The sequence below is a fragment of the Eumetopias jubatus genome, unplaced genomic scaffold (assembly GCF_037043125.1).
Source record: "Eumetopias jubatus isolate StellerSeaLion01/CBP00866 unplaced genomic scaffold, mEumJub1_p1.0 scaffold_2, whole genome shotgun sequence".
Lineage (NCBI taxonomy): Eukaryota > Metazoa > Chordata > Mammalia > Carnivora > Otariidae > Eumetopias > Eumetopias jubatus.
In genome coordinates this window covers 143796299-143818711 of record NW_028274808.1, presented here as the reverse complement: position 1 = coordinate 143818711, position 22413 = coordinate 143796299, and the positions used below count along the sequence as shown (strand labels likewise).

General features: G+C 38.8%; 1 long non-coding RNA gene across 3 annotated transcripts in view; it reads right to left on the bottom strand.

The window, feature by feature from the left end:
- LOC114206734 (uncharacterized) overlaps positions 1 to 22413 on the bottom strand; it is an 85574-nt gene that overhangs the window by 42176 nt on the left and 20985 nt on the right. For all 3 annotated transcript variants that reach the window (XR_003608709.2, XR_015767466.1, XR_003608708.2), the window contains exons 2-4: positions 20378 to 20458; positions 6076 to 6141; positions 5277 to 5348 (exon numbers count right to left, since the gene is read on the bottom strand). This is a non-coding gene — a long non-coding RNA (uncharacterized LOC114206734). The remainder of the gene's footprint in view (positions 1 to 5276; positions 5349 to 6075; positions 6142 to 20377; positions 20459 to 22413) is intronic.

Sequence of the window (22413 nt, the reverse complement as noted above, 5' to 3'; positions counted from 1 at the left end):
GGTAGATACATCCATGGATGGGGGAAATAGGGAGAAGGAGTTCTGACCTCTCCCACCACCAGACCCAGCTACCCACTTGCAGATTTTGTCCTTCTGGAACTCATAACTAAGCTCTGACAACTGGTTCTGGGCTCCTGGATCAGCAGTTCACAGATAAACTGCCAGCATCCAAGGCCTTGTCTCAGGTTCTGATTTTAGGAGAGTGAAAATTACAGCAATTCTTTCAAAGAGGGAGTGTGCAAATTTTTTTTTTTTTTTTGGTCTACAGAAATACATGTCTTTCTAAGTATTCTATAGATTATAAAACCAGTTATTTATTATTTAGTTGCTCACTTTAATGGTCTTTGGTTAGCATTTCTTTGTTCCTATGTTGTCTTCCCTTTTTGGAAATACCAAGTTATCCCAAAACACTCATCTTAGTTTAATCTCAGGACGGTGGTAGTGTAACTTCTGGTGCTCTGCCCCTCCCTTGCCTTAGTTCTCTGTTATAGTACACAAAGTACTGTAACAGAGATTCTGCAATTCTGGGATCTGTTTAACACTTGCTCAAGAGTTTACAGCACTTACACATTTTCCCCAAAGGACCTGACTTCTTCACAGTCCCTGCAGTTAGTTGTGAGGTTTGGAGATTTTCGGCTACAAATTTAAACATCTAAGTGTGGTCTGCCTTTAGAAAACACTGGACTGAGTGACACACCCTTGATTCCTTTTTATGATTCTACTCAATATGTTGAGAAACCTCCTACCCTCCCCAGTCAAGTCTTTCCATTTGTAACAGAGCCACCCAGCGCTTAACTGTATTCCAGACTAAAAGGAACGGAGTTAATAGACCTGGGAGCCTCTTGGATACTGAAATCAGGAATGGGTCTAATTCCACTGTACTTTCTTGTGTTTGTAATCTAAAGTATTTCTATTAGTTACTTTTATTTTGATATAGTTGGAAATATGCTTCAACTACAAAAGAAGAAAGAATGATATTTCATACTTTCATTTAATAATTGAACTCTGATACAGGGAAATTAAACTATAAGTGAAAAAAACAAAATCACTTAAAGTCCTGAATGATATACTACTTCTTCACATCTCTTTCTGAACCTCATTCTGATCAAATCAATACTATGTTGCCTATTAATACCAAGGATACCATTGCTTTGGATAAAACAATGCCCGAATCTACAGCACACTCCCAGAAGAGAAGAATGGCACCTAGGAGCACACATAAACGGACATATAAACCCATCCTACACTAAGGCTCTAGGTATGAAAACATAAGTTGGGAGGGAGAGGAGGAGTATGGGAAGAAAGGGTTGCATGTGGCTGCAAAGCTCATTTTTTGCCATTTTACTTTTGGCATGAGTGTGTGTACAGGGGGAGGGCTCATGTTTGTGCGTTGTTGGAGTGTTGTTACGAGGTAGTCTGCAATGAAATATAACCCCCATGTATTTTCTTTTTAGAGATGGCTTTTAGTTCTGCGAATTCTTTTTAAAGTTCATTACTCTTAGCTTTGGATTATTCATTCATCATAGCATCAAGCACTATAACCAGATCACTGACTTATTTTATCTACAGCACTGAGGTGGGGGTGGAGATAGGGCATGGGGAGTGGGGGTAATTTTTATTTGGAAGGAGAGGTAGAGGCTCTGGAGGGCAGGATCTGGTCTGCCAGAGAGCAGTGACAAAGCTGTAGATGCAAGGAACTGGCGGGGGGGGGACACCAAAAGGCTTGTGAAGGTAGAAACGTGAGAAAAAGAAAAATTGTTTAACAATTGTGACTTTGCAGTTTTGCCTCGTGAATTCACAATAATATGTCCAGGTTAGTACAAAGATGACCAAACTTCTCCCTATTGATTCATCCAGGTTTTCCCAGTCGTGCGAGGTCCCCAACTGGAAAAAGAAAGGGGTTCATTTTAAAAAGTTGTGAAAGAGAGGTGTATACGTTTCTACACCCCCTCACACACATGAGTGTTTGAGCCAGTTTCCCCTTCATTTTTAATTACCAGTATATTAAAAATTGGGATTTATATCTCCAAATATTTATCTTTTATAATTATCATGCAATATATCAAGAAATGCACAGAAAAAATTGATGGCTCAGAGGAAGAGAAATCAGACAGCTAGTACAGAGTTATCTGCATGATGGGATTAATTACAAGGAGGCTTTTGATATAAAGTAAAAGGCTGCAAAAAAGAAATATGTCTTACACTGAGAAGTACATACATTTAAAGTTAAAAGGATGATTTAACCACCAATTCTTATATATCTTACCCCTCAATAGCTTTTGGATCCCTGCCGGTCACTCTAGCTGCCTTGTCCCTACCCATATATCTGTCACCTGGAATATTATTATAAACCAACTTGGAAGTTATCCTCAGCTGTTCTTTTTCCCCTCACACATTCCAAATCCACTACAACAGGGTATCTTGGTTCACTTTCCAAGTTTAATCATGTGCACTGTTACCCTCCTGGCCTGGGCCACCATCTTCAGCCACTTGAATGACTGCAATGACCTCTTCACTGGTATCCTTAAGTCTACTCTTGGTGCACTCCCAGTAAGGTTCTTTCAAAATATACCAGAGCAGGACTCTCCTCTGTTTAAATCCATCATTAGCTCCCCTCTCTCAGAGTTAATGTCCAAGTTCCTGGAAATGAGTCAGGAGGTTTTGCATGCTGTGTCTTTTGTTCTTTCTCTGGTCACATTTTTGACAGTGTTTTCCCCCTCGCTCACTCACTCCAGCCACACAGGGCTCCTTACTCTTCCTTAAACAACTAGCCACCACACTTCCATTGTACGACTATCTATTCTGCCTGGGATTCTCTTCCACCAGGTATCTGCTTGGCTAAATCCCTCACTTCCTTGAGATCTTTGCTCACACCTTCCCTTCCCCATGAGGACAAGTTCCTCAAGCTGGCTCCTTTGTCCTTTCAACAGATCCCTCTCTGTTTTTAAGCACTTCCTTACTTTCTCATGTAAGCAGTTATTCCAGTCTCCCTCCATACTTTTTCTTGAGCTGCTCTCAAGCCTTCCTTAAAGTGCCGCGCACCTGTGTGATTCGCCGTGTGGATCTTGTTGACCATAAAGGATGACATGGGAGAGGAGATGCCCAGCATTTACCCCTCCACTGACATCAGCTCAAGGCAGCAGCTGCGTGTCGCAACACTTCATCCAGAATTCCAGATACCCACAGCACCCACATAAACTTCTTAAGATTTCATTACATTCTGGACTCCATTTGTTGTCGTAAATGTTTTATTAAATTAATTTAACAATAAGCACATTCACTTGTGTCCTCGTAATACTGCGTGGTCCCCTGTCATCATGGATCATATCCTTTCACATTTGAAGCCCCAGATTTGGGTATAGTTTCCAGCACTTATTGGGTGTTTGATAAATATTTGATCTGGAAAAGGAAGGAAGGGCCATTTTATCCATTCTACCAACAATTCAGATAAAAACATATGGAATGATATACTCTGCAAAAATCCTGTGGCCAGTGCCTGGCAAGTTGCAGGTATATTGCAAGAGTAGCCAAAGTAAAAGCTAAAGAGTTTTCTGCAATCTGCTAGTTCTGAGATATAAGCAGCAGGATTTTTTGTGTGTGGTTTATTGTATTTTCAATATTCCCGTTGACAACATAATAAACCGGTTAAAAAAATTACGAGAAGGCATATTTGATGTTACTCCTGTTCAATCTCAAATTTTGGAGTTTCAAGAAAATTATTTTAAAGTGTAAGCTAAATTGAATTTTCCCCTTTGAATCAGTACAAAGTAAATGATTGTCAAGAAATCATGTGTAAATACTAAATGAAAACCACCAAACCAACTGATGAATTCTGAGCAGGAAGTACAAAATCCAAGAATTATGCTTACTGTGTTTATATTAAGTCAATGATTGATGAAACACTGATGCACTTTTATACAAACTAAAACAATGTTACAAATAAATTAATGTCTAGACTGGCTTTGGAAAATAGCTACACTTCTAACTGTAAGAATAAAGCAAAGTTTAGGATTGTAATTAACTCTGGAAGCAGAGGAACAGAATAGTGGAGGAACGTAGATATATTTGATAATAGCGATAAAGCTCTAGATCTGATGCTCATGGTGTGCAATCATGAGTGTGTGTTTTGATTATGGTTTTCGTTATGCTTTAAACTTTATATCTTTGGTGTTTTTGTTTTGCATGTATCAATTATTACATACATAATAAAATAGTACATAGTCAACATTTTGAAATCCACTGATCTAGTATACTAAGCCTTTGGTTTTCTCATATGTCAAATGGGGATAATAACCCTCATAAAATTGTCTTTAAAATTCAATGAAATAATATATAAAAATCTGCAACATATTGCCTGGCATATATGCATATATTATTAACTCTATAGGTATATAAGTGACGATTTATGCTAAACTTTGTTCAAATTTTTAGTTTTTAAAAGTGCAGTTTAGTTTTTGGTAAGTTTCAAAATATCATCTATAATAAATATTGCATTTGAATCCATCTTGAATTGTTTTAGGCATATATCTACTTGATGAAAGTGACTATCTTAATCACACATTTATCTTCGAAAATAAGCACTGAACAGCCTTCTCTAAAATGTGGGAAGAATATCAAAATATGCCCTCCATCTAGTGTTACTGCTGTCCTGATGGCTAGCTGCAAAAGTCCTCGCCACAGATTAACTGACAATAGGATCTTAACAATTCACGTAAAACATTAAGCTGGAAATTTTGGGCATAAGATGAGTCACATATGATTATGAATTTTGATTTATCCACACTACAATTAGACTGTCTAATTTTACCTTCTTACTTACAAGACAGATGCATGAAAGACTTTGCTAGAGTAAGTTCTACAATTCTTTTTTTTAAAGATTTTATTTATTTATCAGAGAGAGAGAGACAGAGGCAGGCAGAGGGAGAAGCGGGCTCCTTGCTGAGCAAGGGATGTGGGACTCGATCCCAGGAACCTGGGATCATGACCTGAGCCGAAGGCAGACACTTAACCAACTGAGCCACCCAGGAGTCCCAAGTTCTACAATTCTGTCTTATTTCTACATCTCTTCCTGAGATAAAAATCAAATATGTGTGGAAAATCAAATATGGGTGGACACAATCAAAACAAGTCTCTCTCATTTACTTTGAAAAGTCTGTGAATTCACTCAAAATGTACTTATCTATATTTTGGCTAACTATATACTCAGATAAATAAGCTAAAAATTAAATTAAATTAATAAAGAAATAAATAAGGGAAAAATATACATATACTCAGACCATCCAGTTGAATTCCAGGCTGTACTCTTTCAAGCAATGTTGGGTTGTCCACTCTTCTGACCACCTCTCCCTCTGCAAAAACAAACATGGAGAGAGACGATGGACTCTGAAAAACAAACTGAGGGTTCTAGAGGGGAGGGGGTTGGGGGGATGGGTTAGCCTGGTGATGGGTATTAAAGAGGGCACGTTCTGCGTGGAGCACTGGGTGTTATGCACAAACAATGAATCATGGAACACTATATCAAAAACTAATGATGTAATGTATGGTGATTAATATAACAATAAAAAATTAAAATAATTAATTAATTAATTAATTTAAAAAACATGGAAGATATCCCACCATTTAGAGCTGATTTTTGAGGCTCAATTCAGAATCAGCTGAGAAAAATCAGCACAGATATGTTTAGATCTTTCCATTGAAGACGAAATTAATTATTGTCATCATCCCATGATACTGTGAGTCAAAGCAGTGATGGTAATGAAAGGCACTATTACATCCTTACCATGTTCCAGGCAAAATGTTCAGCACTTTACATATGATCTCATTTAATTCTTACAAAAACCTTCATGAAGGAAGTATGATTACCTGGAAGTGACTTACCCAAGCTACACTGCTATTACGTTCGACTTGAATATCAAACCTCCAGCTCTAGCACTAAGACTCTTAACTGCTAATATTACCATATGGTGGTTCTTATATGCTCAGTTCCACCATATTAATTCTTTTACCATTTATTCAAATATTATGTATCAGTTGCAATCAATGGCCAAGCATTTCTTCCAGCATTACGTTACCTACCCTGGAAAGAAGTTTTCATTGTCTGAAAGGAAATTTTTGAGGCTCCATTTGAAGACTTCAAAGATTCTGAGATAAGAGAAAGAAATAATGAATCAGTCATGATATGACAAAACCTTTAATCTGACAGGATCTTTCCTGACAGAATCTTTGAGAATGTACAATCTGTAGTTTTGCTCTGTGTTCCAGGTAGAAGAAGAGGAGGAAAGGGTTCTGAAACTGTTTTGTAAGTACTCAGGTAAAGCCAAGAAATGAGTAGTTGTTAACTAACCAATTTATAAAAGAGAGAAAAGGTAAAGATTAGAGATTTTTCTCAGCCCAGCATGCTAGGCCATGTACTATTTGAAGGGTTCAACATTAATAGGATGATTTATTTACCTCTTTTATTGAGACTACTCTTGAAGAAAAATGTCTAGACACATTTAACAGCTTTCTTGCCCATTTAAAACCTATGAAGCTTGCTTTTCTCTCTTCTAGCCAAATGCACAACTGATTATTAAATGGACCATCTGCACTTTGGATTATTATCACCACGGATTTTTGCTGCAGTGTCTTCTTGCCAACCTGATTCATTTTCAATGAGTGCAGAGCTGAGAAGGCAATGGATGTGGGGCCACCTGGTGACGGATGAAGAAAAGTCCTGGAAACTGAACACTGGGATTAGAATTTTGGTTTCCATTTCTAAATCATTAATTTTCAACAAATACCTTTTGCAAAAGGGTATCCTATGGCAATAGCTGATTTTTGCTAATGAAGGAATGGTTACCAGTATCACCATATACTCAATTACAGTACTGACTTGTTTCTATGTGCCAGCCACTGCCATAAGCCTTCGGCACATACTATATCATTCAATGCTCAGAGAGATCCTATTAAGTAAGGGCCATCATATCTCCATTTTACAGATGAGGCAACTGAGATTTAGAAGAAATAAGTAATTCATTTAATTTCATGAGGAGAGCAAGTGTGATCTTAGGAAGCCTCAAAATATTCTGCTTGAAAATGTGGAAAGCAATGTCGCTCTATATGAAAGTACAAAATTACATGAAAATATTAAGAAGTAAATCAACATATTTAAACTTTTGTAACATTTTAAAGCTTCAAATTTTATTTATTTATTTGACAGAGAGAGAGAGCACAAGCAGGGGAAGAGGGAGAAACAGACTCCCCACTCAGCAGGGAGCCTGACTCAGGGCTCAATCCCAGGAGCCTGAGATCATGACCTGAGCCGAAGGCACCCGCTTAACCAACTGAGCCACCCAGGTGCCCCTCAAGGTGCATCTTATTAGTGTATTTTGGATTAGAGACTCTGTTTTTACAAAAACACAAATTAATAGGAAAACGTTAAAATGTAGAAAGAACCATAAGAGATGATAATATGAATAAACTCAATAGTATAGAAATTTAAAAAGCATAAATATATTACATTCCCCATACTCATAACCCTATGATCTTATTTTTTGCCTTTATCTATGTTAAGTTAAAAGAGGGTATGTGTGTATATGTGTGTGTTTGTGTGTGTGTGCATGTGTGTGTGTGAAAACAAAAAGCAGATATTTTCTAGCTAAAATTAATACTAAATACCTTTGGATTCTATTTTCAGTGTGCCGAAATTATTAGTGAATCATGTGCTCTATTTCTATATTTCTATAGAAATTCCTTCAGGGATTTCAGGTGATATCTTCAAAAGTAAAGTCATTACTTTTCCCCTATGTTGTTATCTGTATTTCCCATCCCCAATGATGGCAGTAGACATGAAGTTCCACTGCCCAGATTCCCCTTCAAGGAAGAACTTGCTGTTTCAGCTCCAGACACTTGCCTTGACCAAAGTCACACACTTCCTGGGGAACACTGCATCCAGTGGCTCAATGAGGGTGTAAAGGTGGGTCATTTCAGCTCTAGGTGGGACGACAGTATTTGCTCTGGGGCTTACCATGCTGGGTTGTCTAAGTTTATATAGGGTTTTCATTGCAATGCAACTGTTCTCTTCTGCCCAATCCTGTTCCCTCCCCCTTCTTTTCATAGGTTTTGATCGATAAAATGTCTTTTTTTATTTTTATTTTTTAGGTTGCAAAATTTGTCCTAGTACAAATTGTTTTTTTTATTATCCTATGTTAATCACCATACATTACATCATTAGTTTTTGATGTAGTGTTCCATGATTCATTGTTTGCGTATAACACCCAGTGCTCCATTCAGTACGTGCCCTCTTTTTTTTTTTTTAAGATTTTATTTATTTGATAGAGAGAGAGGGAACACAAGCAGGGGGAGCGGGAGAGGGAGAAACAGGCTTCCCGCCGAGCAGGGAGCCCGATGCGGGGCTCGATCCCAGGACCCTGGGATCATGACCTGAGCCGAAGGCAGACGCTCAATGACTGAGCCACCCAGGCACCCCGTCAATACGTGCCCTCTTTAATACCCATCACCAGGCTAACCCATCCCCCCAGCCCCCTCCCCTCTAGAACCCTCAGTTTGTTTCTCAGAGTCCACAGTCTCTCATGGTTCGTGTCCCCCACCGATTTCCCTCCCTTCATTTCTCCCTTCCTACTATCTTCCTTTTCTTTTTAACAGATAATGTATTATTTATTTCAGAGGTATAGGTATGTGATTCAACAGTCTTGCACAATTCACAGCGCTCACCATAGCACATACCCTCCCCAATGTCTATCACCCAGCCACCCCATCCCTCCCACCCCCCACCACTCCAGCAACCCTCAGTTTGTTTCCTGAGATTAAGAATTCCTCATATCAGCGAGGTCATATGATACATGTCTTTCTCGGATTGACTTATTTCGTTCAGCATAATACCCTCCAGTTCCATCCACATCGTTGCAAATGGCAAGATTTCATTCCTTTTGATGGCTGCATGATATTCCATTGTATATATATATATACCAATTCTTCTTTATCCATTCATCTGTCAATGGACATCTTGGCTCTTTCCATATTTTGGCTATTGTGGACATTGCTGCTATAAACATTGGGGTGCATGTACCCCTTCGGATCACTACATTTGTATCTCTGGGGTAAATACCCAGTAGTGCAATTGCTGGGTCATAGAGCAGCTCTATTTTCAACTTTTTGAGGAACCTCCATACTGTTTTCCAGAGTGGCTGCACCAGCTTGCATTCCCACCAACAGTGTAGGAGGGTTCCCCTTTCTCCGCATCCCCGCCAACATCTGTCGTTTCCTGACTTGTTAATTTTGGCCATTCTGACTGGTGTGAGGTGGTATCTCATGGAGGTTTTCATTTGGATTTCCCTGATGCCAAGCGATGTTGAGCATTTTTTCATGTGTCTGTTGGCCATTTGGATGTCTTCTTTGGAAAAATGTCTGTTCATGTCTTTTGCCCATTTCTTGATTGGATCATTTATTCTTTGGGTGTTGAGTTTGATAAGTTCTGTATAGATTTTGGATACTAGCCCTTTATCTGATCCGTCATTTGCAAATATCTTCTCCCGTTCTGTCGGTTATCTTTTGGTTTTGTTGACTGCTTCTTTTGCTGTGCAAAACTTTTTATCTTGATGAAGTCCCAATGGTTCATTTTTGCCCTTGCTTCCCTTGCCTTTGGTGATGTTTCTAGGAAGAATTTGCTGCGGCTGAGGTCAAAGAGGTTGCTGCCTGTGTTCTCCTTTAGGATTTTGATGGACTTCTGTCTCACGTTTAGGTCTTTCAACCATTTGGAGTCTATTTTTGTGTGTGGTGTAAAGAAATGGTCCAGTATCATTCTTCTGTATGTGGCTGTCCAATTTTCCCAACACCATTTGTTGAAGAGACTGTCTTTTTTATTGGACATTCTTGCCTGCTTTGTCAAAGATTAGTTAACCATAGAGTTGAGGGTCCATTTCTGGGCTCTCTATTCTGTTCCATTGATCGATGTGTCTGTTTTTGTGCCAGTACCATACAGTCTTGATGATGACAGCTTTGTAATAGAGCTTGAAGTCCGGAATTGTGATGCCACTGGCTTTGCTTTTCTTTTTCAACATTCCTCTGGCTATTCGGGGTCTTTTCTGGTTCCATACAAATTTTAGGATTATTTGTTCTATTTCTTTGAAAAAAGTGGATGGTATTTTGACGGGGATTGCATTGAATGTATAGATTGCTCTAGGTAACACTGACATCTTCACAGTATTTGTTCTTCTAATCCATGAGCATGGAACGTTTTTCCATTTCTTTGAGTCTTCCTCAATTTCTTTCATGAGTATTTTATAGTTTTCTGAGTACAGATCCTTTGCCTCTTTGGTTAGATTTATTCCTAGGTATCTTATGGTTTTGAGTGCAGTTGTAAATGGGATCGACTCCTTAATTTCTCTTTCATCTCTCTTGTTGGTGTATAGGAATGCCACTGATTTCTGTGCATTGATTTTATATCCTGCCACTTTACTGGATTCCTCTATGAGTTCTAGCAGTTTTGGGGTGGAGTCTTTTGGGTTTTCCACATACAGTATCATATCATCTGCAAAGAGTGAGAGTTTGACTTCCTCTTTGCCGATTTGGATTTCTTTGATTTCTTTTTGTTATCTGATTGCTGTGACTAGGACTTCTAATACTCTGTTGAATAGCAGTGGTGATAGTGGACATCCCTGCCATGTTCCTGACCTTAGGGGAAAAGCTCTCAGTTTTTCCCCATTGAGAATGATATTCGCTGTTGGTTTTTCATAGATGGCTTTTATGATATTGAGGTATGTACCCTCTATCCCTATACTCTAAAGAGTTTTGATCAAGAAAGGATGCTGTACTTTGTCAAATGCTTTTTCTGCATCTATTGAGAGGATCATATGACTCTTGTTCTTTTTTTTTTTTAATATATTGTATCACATTGATTGATTTACGGATGTTGAACCAACCTTGCAGCCCAGGGATAAATCCCACTTGGTCGTGGTGAATAATCCTTTTAATGTACTGTTGGATCCTATTGGCTAGTGTTTTGGTGAGAATTTTTGCATCCATGTTCATCAAGGATATTGGTCTGTAATTCTCCTTTTGGATGGGGTCTTTGTCTAGTTTTGGGATCAAGGTAATGGTGGCCTCCTAAAACGAGTTTGGAAGTTTTCCTTCCATTTCTATTTTTTGGAACAGTTCCAGAAGTATAGGTATGAATTCTTCTTTAAACGTTTGGTAGAATTCCCCTGGGAAGCCATCTGGCCCTGGGCTCTTGTTTTTTGGGAGATTTTTGATGACTGCTTCAATTTCCTTAGTGGTTATAGATCTGTTTAGGTTTTCCATTTCCTTCTTGTTCAGTTTTGGTAGTTGATACATCTCTAGGAATGCATCCATTTCTTCCAGGTTATCTAATTTGCTGGCATAGAGTTGCTCATAATATGTTCTTATAATTGTTTGTATTTCTTTGGTGTTGGTTGTGACCTCTCCTCTTTCATTCATGATTTTATTTATTTGGGTCACTTCCCTTTTCTTTTTGATAAGTCTGGCCAGGGGTTTATCAATCTTATTAATTCTTTCAAAGAACCAGCTCCTAGTCTCGTTGATCTGTTCTACTCTTCTTTTGGTTTCTATTTCATTGATTTCTGCTCTGATCTTTATCATTTCTCTTCTCCTGCTGGGTTTAGGCTTTATTTGCTGTTCTTTCTCCAGCTCCTTTAGGTGTAGGGTTAGGTTGTGTATTTGAGACCTTTCTTGTTTCTTAAGAAAGGCTTGTATTGCTATATACTTTCCTCTTAGGACCGCCGTTGCTGCATCCCAATGATTTTGAACAGTTGTGTTTTTGTTTTCATTTGTTTCCATGAATTTTTTTAATTCTTCTTTAATTTCCTGGTTGACCCATTCATTCTTTAGTAGGATGCTCTTTAGCCTCCATATATTTGAGTTCTTTCCGACTTTCCTCTTGCGATTGAGTTCTACTTTCAAAGCATTGTGGTCTGAAAATATGCAGGGAATGATCCCAATCTTTTGATACCGGTTGAGAGCTGATTTTGTGACCTAGGATGTGATCCATTCTGGAGAATGTTCCATGGGCACTAGAGAAGAATGTGTATTCTGTTGCTTTGGGATGGAATGTTCTGAATACATCTGTGAAGTACATTTGGTCCAGTATGTCATTTAAAGTCTTTATTTCCTTGTTGATCTTTTGCTTGGATGATCTGTCCCTTTCAGTCAGGGGGGTGTTAAAGTCCCCCACTATTATTGTATTGTTGTCGATGTGTTTCTTTGCTTTTGTTATTAATTGCCTTATAAAAGTGGCTGCTCCCATGTTAGGGACATAGATATTTACAATTGTTAGATCTTCTTGTTGGATAGACTCTTTAAGTAGGATATAGTGTCCTTCCTCATCTCTTATTATAGTCTTTGGTTTGAAATCTAATTTGTCTGTTATAAGGATTGCCACCTCAGCTTTCTTTTCGTGTCCATTAGCATGGTAAATGGTTTTCTACCCCCTAACTTTCAATCTGGGGCCGTCTTTGGGTCTAAAATGAATCTCTTGAAGACAACATATCAATGGGTCTTGTTTTTTTATCCAATCTGATAGATAGTCTGTGTCTTTTGATTGGGGCATTTAGCCCATTTACATTCAGGGTAACTACTGAAAGATATGAATTTAGTGCCATTGTATTGCCTGTAAGATGACTCTTACTGTATATTGTCTGTGTTCCTTTCTGGTCTATGTTACTTCTAGGCTGTCTCTTTGCTTAGAGGACCCCTTTCAATATTTCTTGTAGGGCTGGTTTCGTGTTTGCAAACTCCTTTAGTTTTTGTTTGTCCTGGAAGATTTTTGCCTCTCCTTCTATTTTCAATGACAGTCTAGCTGGATATAGTATTCTTGGCTGCATATTTTTCTCATTTAGTGCTCTGAATATATCATGCCAGTCCTTTCTGGTCTGCCAGGTCTCTGTGGATAGGTCTGTTGCCAATCTAATGTTTCTACCATTGTAGGTTACAGATCTCTTGTTCCAAGCTGCTTGCAAGATTTTCTCTTTGTCTCTGAGACTTGTAAGTTTTACTATTAGATGTCGGGGTGTTGACCTATTTTTATTGATTTTGAGGGGGTTCTCTGTGCCTCCTGGATTTTGATGCCTGTTTCCTTCCCCACATTAGGGAAGTTCTCTGCTATAATTTGCTCCAATATACCTTCTGCCCCCCTCTCTCTTTCTTCTTCTTCTGGGATCCCAATTATTCTAATATTGTTTCATCTTATGGTATCACTTATCTCTCGAATTCTGCCCACATGATCCAGTAGTTGTATATCTCTCTTTTTCTCAGCTTCTTTATTTTCCATCATTTGGTCTTCTATATCACTAATTCTCTCTTCTGCCTCATTTATCCTATCAGTTAGAGTCTCCCTTTTTTATTGCACTTCATTAATAGCCTTTTTGATTTCAACTCGGTTAGATTTTAGTTCTTTTATTTCTCCAAAGAGGGTTTCTCTAATATTTTCCATGCTTTTTTCAAGCCCAGCTAGTATCTTTAAAATCGTCATTCTGAACTCTAGTTCCAACATCGTACTAATGTCCATATTGATTAAGTCACTGGCAGTTGGTACTGCCTCTTGTTCTTTTTTTTTTGAGGTGATTTTCTCCATCTTGTCATTTTGTCCAGATGACAATAGATGAATGAGAGAACAAAATGCTAACAGGGTAACAACGACCCCAGAAATATATAAACTAAACAAATCAGAAGAGACCTGAAACCAGGGGAAATGAAAGGGAACAAAAGAAAAAAGAAAAAGATGAAAAAAAAAAGAATATGATTAAATATGTTCAGGCTGGTGCATAGATCAGTGCTATACTCTAGATTTTGGGCATATTTTGGTCTGTTGGAAGAAACCGCCTCCCAAAATTTTAAAGAAAGAAAAGCTTACATATGTATAAAAATAAGGGTAAATACGATGAAGGGATGGAGTATGACTGTAAGGATGAAAATTATAAAAGATTTTATAAAAGTAATTGATAAGATAGGAAGTTTGTTGAAAAAAGAAAGATTAATTAATAAAAAGAAAGGGAGAGAATGTGATCAGGCAGGAGACTAGAACAAAGCCATACACTAGAGATTTAGGGTATATTTTGGTCTTTTTAGAAGAAACTATATCCCAAAATTTTAAAGAGAGAACAACTCATATATATGCCAAAAATAAGGTTAACTACTATGAAGGGATAGAATACAGCTCTAAAAATTGAAAATAAAAAAGATTTTTTAAAAAGGGATTGACAAGATATTGGTTAAAAAAGGGAAAAAGAAAAATTCAAAAAATAGAAAATTAAAAATGTTAACTCTGAAAGACTATGAACAAACAATGAATCATGGAACACTACACCAAAACAAATTATGTAATATATGGTGATTAACATAACAATAAAAAAAAGTTAAAAAAAAAAAAAGCCATGAATTCTATGTGCAGTTTTCCCTTAGCTCTGGAGCTGTGTCGTTCTCATTGAGGATCGGTAAACCCGGTCTTGGCTGGCTGTTCTTGCTGATCTTCTGGGGGAGGGGCCTGTTGCCATGGTTCCCAAATGTCTTTGCCGGAGGTGGAATTGCCCCGCCCTTGCCAGGTCTGGGCAAAGTAATCCGCTGGGGTTTGCTCTCGGGAGCTTTTGTTCCCTGTAAGCTTTTCGTTCGGCTTTGGAGGACGAGAGTGAAAATGGCAGCCTCCCAATCTCCGCCCCAGAGTTGCTGAGAACTCGGGGCCCCGCTCCTCAGTGCGCCCCCAGAGAAAAGCAGTCACTCTCATCTCCCCAGTCTCCGGCATCATTCCATGCTCACCCGGCCTGTGACCGAGCGTTTCTATCTCTGGCACCTGACCCCGTGTGGAGTCTCCAAACCCAGCAGATCCCCCCAGTGCGCTCCCGCGCCACTCCTCCCCGGGGAGGAAGGGGAGTCTCCCCGGCTCTGCCGCTTGTTGGGTCCCTGCTGGAGGAGCAGTGGCCTGACTGTGCCGTGGATCACGGTTTATGACCACCCCGAGCTGAGAGCCTGTGCCTTGGCTCCATTTCTGCAGCCGCCCTCCCTGCTCCGATACCTGAGAGCTCTGCCACACTCAGGCACCCCCAGTCTTCCTGTGACCCTGAGGGTCCCGAGACCACACTGTCCCAGAGAGGTTTCCACCCCCCGCTTAGCCACTGGAGCAACGTCCCTCAGCGGATTCGACTTCTAAAAGTTCCGATTTTTGTGCCCCGCTGCTCTATCACTTGCCATTAGCAGCTGACGGAGGTCCCCTCCCCTGCCATCTATCCTTCCGAATATCGCCTCAGATTCACTTCTCCGCACGTCCTACCTTTCAGAAAGTGGTCGCTTTTCTGTTCAGAGAGTTGCTGCTATTCTTTTCTTCGATCTCCTGTTGAGTTCGTAGGTGTTCAGAATGGTTTGATCCCTATCCAGCTGAATTCCTGGGACCAGATGAAATCCAGGTCTCCAACACCTCCGCCATCTTGCTCCTCCCCCCCCATAAAATGTATTTAAATTCAAAATCATTTCACAATCTGCTTCCTGTGTGTGTGTGTGTGTGTGTGTGGTAAAAAAACACATGACATGAAATCTATCACCTTAACCATGTTTAAGTGGACAGCACAATAATGTTAACTATATGCACACTGTTGTACACCAAATCTCTAGAACATCAGTATTTGCTTCTTGAGAAGCCAATTGGCTTCTCAATGATCTAAATCCTCTTTAGTTGTTTTGGAATGCTGCTCTCATTTCTCAGTCATACCCCGGAAGGTTTGCAATATGAAATTGCAATGGTGAAAAACATGGCAGACAACATATAATGCAGAATGTTTGCAATGATCACATCCCTTTCTGTGGCATCAGTGAGAATTTCCCATACAGCTTGAAGATTGGAGTTTTTCTTTTCCTAGCCCTCTTGAGAAGTAGATAGGAACTGGAAGGCTTTGTCCCGGGAAGCTCTAAGCAGACTGCTGAAGGTATTTTTTTTTTTTTATTGGAGAGAGGCCAAAAGCAACGTGTCAGGTATCTAACAAAGTTTTTGACTTAAATCTTTCCTGAAGTCTTGAGCATGATATTTAGAGTTTTAGAGTAAATTGTATTTACTCAAAATTGATGTCACATCAAAACTCCATGCTCTGGTTATCTGTATCTGTAAAATGGGGAGTTTAGGCTATTATAATCATTTCAATTTCAGTGTGGTAATTTAAAGATGGTGGAAAATTTTTTGCTACTCCTTCCGTTGAGAGGAGGAATCAAATTCCCCTTCTCTTGATTCTGAGTTGATATCAGTGACTTGCTTAATAAATAGGTTGTGGCACAAGAGATGTGGCATGAATTTCGAGCTAGATCAGACAAAGCCTGAGGCTGCCCCTTGATCTCTAGGACCATTCTCCGTGGAAGCCTCTGCGCAGACCAACATTTTTCTTGGGACCAGACTAGTGTTTTTCTGAGCAGCAGGGCTGGAGGGAGGAATTACAAAAGGGCAGGAGGAAACTTTTGAGGGTAATGGATATATTCATTATCTTTACTCTGATGATGGTTTCAGGGACGTATACATATATCAAAGTTCATCAGATTATAAATTTTAAATATGTAAAGTTATTATAGGGAAATTATGCCCTAATAAAGCTGTAAAATGAAAGCGAGACATTGGTGAGCTCAGAGAATTTCTCTAGGAACCAGAAAGCTGGATCCAGCGGATCAATAGCTGAAAAAAAAAGTCACCTGAATTTCACAGAATTAGGTTGACAAAGGTAACACAGCTGTCCCTCACTGGACAGGGACAGCACAGATTGCATCATTGACCTCTGGACTCCTGGAAAGTGGTTACTTTTATGAGAGTGATTGCTTTTGGTACTGCCTCTGACAAGGGAGGCATCTGCCCCCACCATTTGCCAGGTTAATTTAGCTCTTCCAGGTGAGTTTCATCACAGACTACCTTGTTTGTAGGTATACTGAATCCTACTGGGACTGCTTAGATAAGCCCAGGAGCATCTATTTAAATTCATAAAAACCTCATCGAGGAAGCAAAAGTGGTTTTCTTCTAAGCTTCAATAGCTCTGTACCTGGCATTATCATCTCACAAGCTAACCATGAAACCCTGGCTTCAAAGAAAGCTAAACAGTTCATCAAAAGGCATGGCAGTTAAATATTTGTCAGCCTGAGTTGACCAAAAAAAAATATGGAACCCCACAGTTAGTCACATTTTTTTCAGGACTTTTTGCACTATGACAATCTGAAAAACGCTCTGATAATAAGTAGAATAATGGTACTGGCCAAAGTTCTTTAATAGATGTCCTTAGACCATTGATTCCCAACAAAACAATCCTTGCTTCCTTTATACATATCAAGTATCCTTTTTACATATCAAGTATCCTTTTTATCCAGAAAATACACCTTGACTCTAGCACAGAGCTTCTCCTCTAATTTGTCTTTCTATTTCCCAGGTACTTGGGTTTCCCCTAAATAAAAGCTGTTTAAATCCAACTCATGGGGTTTTCTATAATGATGCCTAGGAGAGAAAGAGTATGCTTTATTTTCTTTTTTCCCTATCTCTTATCTTCTATTGAGATAAGTAATTCTCACTGGTCTACTGTGGCACTAATATGCCAGGACTTTAAAGAAAATAGTAATATTCCTGGCTAATACCCTTTCTTCCTGCCCTGTTAGTCACATGACCAGAGTTACCAGCTCCATCGTAGTCTCTCTTAAAACAGAGAGAGACTATTCTCTTAGCTCATTTATTTGTTCATTCATGTATGGGCCCAAGATCATCATCAGGTAGCTGGACTAAACATGCTGACTGATTCAATCAGGTTATCTTTGACTTGAGCATATGCCTGGCTTCTTTTCTACACTGTTACTACTCAGATAAACTTTAGCAAGTTATTAAACTTCTTTGAGCATCAATTTCCTCATTGATGAGATGAGGATACCAACTACTTTGTGGCATTATCATCAATAGTTAGTAAGATGTAAACTATATGACACAAATTAGACATGCAATAAAAGTGGGTAAATTTATTTATTTATTTATTTTTAAAGATTTTTATTTATTTATTTGACAGAGAAAGATAGTGAGAGCAGGAACACAAGCAGGGGGAGCGGGAGAAGGAGAAGCAGACCTCCCACCGAGCAGGGAGCCCGATGCGGGGCTCCCTCCCAGGACCCTGGGATCATGACCTGAGCTGAAGGCAGTCGCTTAACAGACTGAGCCACCCAGGCGCCCCAAAAGTGGGTCAATTTATACCGAATTGTATAGTCAGAGGATTTGCTCTGCTACATTTATGTAAATTTCATTTCCTTATTCAAATGATTAATTCATCAATTGTATTTTTCTCCCTCCTTCCACTGACAGCCCAGGAAGTCTGGGCTTGCTATGTACAACCACTGGTTGATGGATAGTCGAAAGTCAGCCTCGGGAACAAGTACCTAAACCGTGAAGCACTAATACTGAGGACTTGAGAAAAAAAATCCCAAACTAAGAGACTAAAATATATAAATCCTCCCTGGAATTGGTTCTCTTCTGTGTTTTGAAAACAAAGGTGTATAAGGTGTAAAAATTACCATAGAAAATTTTAAACTTTCTAAGTCAAAATGTGATTGGTAAAATAAAAAGCTTTCTAGAAAAGTTTACACTTGCACGTTAAGAAAAAAGGGAAGGCAGAAGAAAGGCAGGAAGGGAGGGAGCAAGGAAGGAAGGAAGAAGAGAGAATGAAGAAAACATGTATATTTCCCAACTGCCAAAATGGTAGAGAGAAAAGAATCCGTCCTCGGAGCATATGAAGAAACATCTTTTTAAAAGTTAAATAAATAAAACACGGTGTTGACAAAACATTTCCATTTAAATAAAATAATGACAACCTATGGTACATAGTAAATAATTTTGACCAACCAACAGTGACACTGAGTACAATGTCAAGTGAATCTTTGCTATTTTGCTTTTCAAATATAATAAAGCCATAACAGGGATGCTTCTCTAGCACAAAAGTCTCATGGTCCAAGCTATAATTGAGTAAAAATGGAAGGCAGGCTAAGCAGAGTACCAGCACAGATGAGAGCAGCGGCAGAGCACTCTAATATAACATCACTGAGTCTAAAATAAGAATGTTCTACCAAATCGTTATATTATCCTCTTAATATCTTTTCTTTATAATTTGGCTATATTTAACATTTGGCTAATCTATGCACTACCTATATACATGTATATTATATTATATTTGAACTAAATTACATTTGAAAGTAGTCTTTTATACGACTATTTAAAAGCTTAAATCATCTTGGGCGCCTGGGTGGCTCAGGTCATGATCCTGGAGTCCCTGGATCGAGTCCCGCATCGGGCTTCCTCCCCCTTCTCGTGTGCTCTCTCTCTCTCTCTCTCTCTCATTCTCTCTGTCTCAAATAAATAAAATCTTTAAAAAAAAAAGCTTAAAGCATCTTACATGTTCTCATAATTCTGTGTCAGACGAAGTGGTATATTTTTACCCTGCTTTAGAATTTCAAGACACTGAACACAGTGGTTCCTTTTCAGCCCCCCAGAGTACTCACAGCTCTTGCCTTAGTTAGGGTCTTCCTTCGAGCAGTCACTTAGATACAGATTCAAGTGTAAATAGTTTATTTTGAAAGTGATCCCTATAACCATGGGAGGAATAGGGAGAGAGTAGTGAAGGAAAGAGAAAGCACTCAGTCAGGTGTTAGTTATCAAACAAGTTATTGCTATGGATTAACTGGAGCTTCACTGGAACCGTGTGGAACACGTTCATCGGGGTTATCCCACCTGAGGGGTGAGGGAGCTGGGAGATGTACGCTACCCTAGTAAGTCATTAGTTGGAGGCTGTTTTCAGGGACACTCATTTCCAGTATTTCCAGCCCATGGTTTAGTGGACTCTGGTGGCCAGAGAAAACCTCTGAAGATTAAGTACAGTGAGGGATGCAGTAGTGAAGATGGGAAGATTGGGGGGGAATGAGGGGGGGACCCATCAGCATGGCTAAAGCTCTGACTTTATTTATTTGAAGTTTCATTAGTATGTTCACTAAGAAATTTTGGGAAACCATGGAGGAATTATCCTTTACTTTTTATATCATTCATTTTTCTCATCCCTAAGAGCAATTAAAAACAATGGATTAAGAAAGCATAAGGGAACTTCTTTGTTGTGTTTCTTTTTTTTTTTTCAGAGAAATTAATACTCTTAGGTTTACTGTTTTGCTCTACATTTTCAGTTACCAAAAAAGCAAAACTGCTATTGCCATTCTTTTCTATCACCAAAGGGGCAAAGACATGAAAGAAACCTTTTAAGGAGCAGGGAAAAAAGGCTTAGTGCAATTCCATCAGGTGATTGAGCTGACTTCTGAAAGCTCCTTATTAGTTGCATGAGAAATGAAGAATTTTAATTGAGAAAAATCAACTCACCTCCTCAAAACTATCTAGAAACTTCTGCATCCACTTCCACTGCAGAGCCAGGCAGAGGTCTCTTCATGAATAAGCTTCATGCTAAAATAATGAGATTTTTGAGATGAATTATTTCTCTGGTTTTAGGTAATCCTTTGCCATGGTCCTTTGGGGTTCCCTGGTGAACTGAAATGATCCCAGGGATTTCTTCACAATTTTCCAGAAGCCACGGGCACCTCGCTTACACTGCCAAAGGCCACTGGACCCAGTCCTCACAGTGAAAGGAATTCCCAGGTTATGTGGAGTCAAATTGCTAGGGGTCAGCCAACACGCACCTGGAGTTGCTTCAATCACACTAGTTCCAATTCAAATTTAATTGTTATTTCAGAAACTTTCTACTGTTTCTCTAATTATTTTAACTCTGCAGAATGGAGGTTAGCCAGCTCTCCAAACTGTGTTTTGGAGTTTGCTCATGTGAAATAAATGAAGCCTTCGCTCTAGAATTCAGAAGTAAAGGGTCTCAATAGCTAAAACAAAACAGGCATCTGTAGCATGTTACCTTTCATAAGGACAGAGATTTTTTCTTGCTCTTTTGTTTACCATAAGTACCCAGCACTTAGACTTTCTACATATGCAGAAGCAAAATAACAAAGCGTTTTTAAAAGCGTATACATGATTTCTCAATTTTTATAGTGTGAACTATCCTGAATCTTTTTTAATTCTTTGATATATTTGGGATGGAAAGGAGTGGAATGTGTCCTCATGTACTGGCACTGAAGCACTGCACTCATCCTTGGCCCAGTGGAAGCATCGGAAACAGTAAGGGGCTAGGGACTGTTTCATCAAAGGGCACAGCTCTGTTAGATACAATCCAATACAATGGATTGTATTATCCATTGTAAATCCAATACAATGATCTTGAAGACTGTGGAAAATGTTTTAATTTTAAGAAACAGCTTGCTGCAAATAGAGACCTAATTTTTGGCCAGCCCTTGACATCAATTTCCTTTTTTAAAAAAAGTGATTCTCACTGACAATTTTGAATACCTTTCTATATAAAGACTAATATTTGTAGTTTTTAAAATTAGCATAGAACCTCCATGTGGCATTTTTTTCTTCTATTTGATTTTGCAGAATCCTATGTGACATCATAACACTATTTGTAGGAGGTAAGCTAGGATCTCATCAATAAAGAAATCAGCTTCAGAAAAAATTAATAGTAATATATGACTATTTCACAGGGATATCTTATGTATAGAAGAATTAATACAATTAAAAGAAAAAGAGCAAGTGCAGAAACCACAGGCTAAAAATACAATATTATTGGGACACCTGGGTGGCTCAGTGGGTTAAGCATCTGCCTTCAGCTCAGGTCATGATCCCAGGGTCCTGGGATTGAGTCCCATATTGAGTCTGTTTCTCCCTCTGCCTGCCGCTCCCCCTACTTGTGCACGCCCTCTCTCTCTCTCTGTTTCTGGCAAATAAATAAATAAAATCTTTAAAAAAGTATTGTATTTGTTATAGAGCAGGATCTCAGGAGGGTCTAGGATGCGTCATGGGGTCTTCAAAGCAAGCAGGAGATGATAGTTGCCTGAGCCTTTGTTAACAGAATGTAGAGTAAAAATACATGGGTTCAATATCTGGTTCAATATTAATACATAATTTTTATCAACTGTGGCTCCCATGGAACACAAATTATATATGGATATAGCTATATATAGTGAGACATAAGTCTATAAATTCAACTAATATTCAGACATAGAAATATGTCTTATAGAACAGAATCTGATTTTTAGCAACCAGATGTCTACATCAACTCAAATATTACTTTCCTTAGAGGTATAGAGATAGAGAATAAAAAATTCAAAATCTAATTCAAATCAGAGCCAGCTAACTTATGCCTTAGGTACAGTAGACACAGTGCCTAGCTCCCACAATAATCTTAGTGACCCATAAAAATGTTTCAATTTCTTTTAAGGTCAAAATAAAGAAGATTTAGAGTTAGACTTATTTTTTTCTCACGAAAGAGAAAGATGAAATTTCGGGGGCTCACAAAA